The sequence below is a fragment of the Macrobrachium nipponense genome, chromosome 11 (assembly GCF_015104395.2).
Source record: "Macrobrachium nipponense isolate FS-2020 chromosome 11, ASM1510439v2, whole genome shotgun sequence".
Lineage (NCBI taxonomy): Eukaryota > Metazoa > Arthropoda > Malacostraca > Decapoda > Palaemonidae > Macrobrachium > Macrobrachium nipponense.
This window is the reverse complement of record NC_061087.1, coordinates 25472034-25474533: the sequence shown is the minus strand read 5'-3', so window position 1 is coordinate 25474533 and position 2500 is coordinate 25472034. Positions and strand designations below refer to the sequence as shown.

General features: G+C 33.8%; 1 pseudogene; it reads right to left on the bottom strand.

The window, feature by feature from the left end:
* LOC135198681 (zwei Ig domain protein zig-8-like) overlaps nucleotides 1-2500 on the bottom strand; it is a 127039-nt pseudogene that overhangs the window by 120553 nt on the left and 3986 nt on the right.

Below are 2500 nucleotides of genomic sequence, written 5' to 3'. Positions count from 1 at the left end.
TTTTATATTTCCGTGGCGATAGTTAAGAGAAATTTTCTATTCTGAAACGAAAAGACGGAACATATAATTCAAATTGTTTTTTTTCATTTATACATTTCAATATGGTTTTTGTGCTGTCTTTTGAAATAAATCCATATATGCGAATATATGTTTGTCTTTGTTCCCCAAATGAGTGTTTTAAATACTTATACAAGATATCTTTGCAATTGTTTGTGAAGGATGCAGCATTCCCATCTGTATAAGAAACAATATGTTGGAGAAATGCTTGCGTCTAATTATATCTATATATATAATATATATATATATATATATATATATATATATATATATATATATATATATATATATATATCTGACCACTTTAACATCATGAATAAGTCAAAGAGTAAATATTTACCTTCGTTTGAATCAATCGTTTTTTAAAGATTCATTTGCCAAACCTTTAACAAAAAAAACTTTCAACCTCTGGACCATAATCCTCAAATTCGCGTGAAAAAAAAAAAAAAAAAAAAAAAAAGAGAGAGGGGTGGGTGCAGGGGCCTGGGTATGTGTTTGCTCTAAAACGAAAATTGATAAGCTTTTTATTTTTATATTTTTTTTTTTTTACGAGCAACGGCTCGTAAAGGGGAGGAATGAGAACAGGCTCGTAATTGCCTCGCGAAGCGAAACTCTTTTCCATGTCGAAGACGCGACTCGTACGAGACGAGAGACACGCAGTCTGGTTCCATTCAATCCGCCCCCTCCCCTCCCCTCCCCCTGATCCCGGGGCCTTAATTATCTCCCTTAAAACACGTCTCAGACACTAATCACCCCCTCGGGAGAGCAGCTTCTCTCCAGTTCCTGGACTCCCATGTTAATTGTGGGTCTTCTCCCTTCATTCCCTCCTTCCTTCCTTTCCATTCGTGGAAACACATTTCTTTTCCATGAAGTTATGAAACGAAGGGTGGATGTATAGATGTGGAATGAATCTATCTATCGATCTGTCGAACGGGCTCTCTCTCTCTCTCTCTTTCTCTGTAAATCCATCTATCAATCTATCTAACTAGGTATGTGTTTGGCTCTCTATACTTATCCATCTGTCAATCTATCTATCTATCTATGTGTTTGGCTCTCTCTCTCTCTCTCTCTCTCTCTCTCTCTCTGTAAATCCATCTATCAATCTATCTATCTATCTATCTAGGTATGTGTTTGGCTCTCTATACTTATCCATCTGTCAATCTATCTATCTATCTAAGTGTTTGGCTCTCTCTCTCTCTCTCTCTCTCTCTCTCTCTCTTCTCGTCAGATTTATACATTACCATACTTCGGTGAGCAAAACTACATACTAAATTTTTTTTATTTCTAATTCATTTCATACTCTCCGGTCTCTCTCTCTCTCTCTCTCTCTCTCTCTCTCTCTCTTCATTATTCATACATTCGAACAGAAAGTTACAGCTGAATGTGTTTCTTTTCAAATAAATTCTAATACTTAAATATTGAATGAAAAGCCACAAAGGCCAATCATTATCCGAAAGTGTTCACTTCCTACAGATGAAATCTCCATTCGTCCCCAAAATGCCTCAGAGAGAGAGAGAGAGAGAGAGAGAGAGAGAGAGAGAGAGAGAGAATCTTTTTCATCATTCACGAGTCGACTGAGGGACAATCTAGACGTGGCATTTGAGTATTTCGGGAAATAAAAATCATTAAACAAATTCCTATATCATTCAGAAGAACGTAAAAGTTGCATATTAATAATTTTGTATTTATTAATAATTTATTCATTTATTTAATTTTTGTTTATTACAGAGATCTCTTCTTTCTGTATTTCCATTTACCTTCTCTTTCTTCTTCTTAATCAACAGCATATTCTTTGGAAGCTTGAATTTCAAGTCAGTGGCCCAAAAAGGCTTGTTCAATATTAACTGGGTTTATCTTCTCAATAATAATAATAATAATAATAATAATAATAATAATAATAATAATAATAATAATAATAATAATAATAATAATAATAATAATAATAATAATAATGAGATAACTAGCCTGGAAATACGATAGAATATATTTTTCCTTAGATAAGAGATACCAGCTCTTTTTTTTTATTTTTCATCATAACCTTATACGATTTCTTACAAGTTTATCTCACTGCATGAGATAAGAAGCCGAGATGAGAGGCCATATTTCCTAAAAGTAATATAAAGATTTTCATCTTTAATTGGGATGATGTATCCTAATCCGATTAACGAACTCACACAGATCGACTCGAAGATAATTCTGGGATTATCTGGGATTATTTAACGCTGTAACAAAGCCAGCTTCGCGATAATGTTAAATGCAACAAAGTATTCGAGTTAAATGATGTCCAACCTACTCGTTCATCTGCTACGTTGAAGTAGAAATCTTTATCTATTTATTCTTGTAAATATTGTGCTGATTTATAGAACGGTGCTTGCTGAAAGTGGCCTTTTGAAATAAATACCGAGAAGGGGCAGGATTTCGTTTATAAACTAGAGTGTACAAA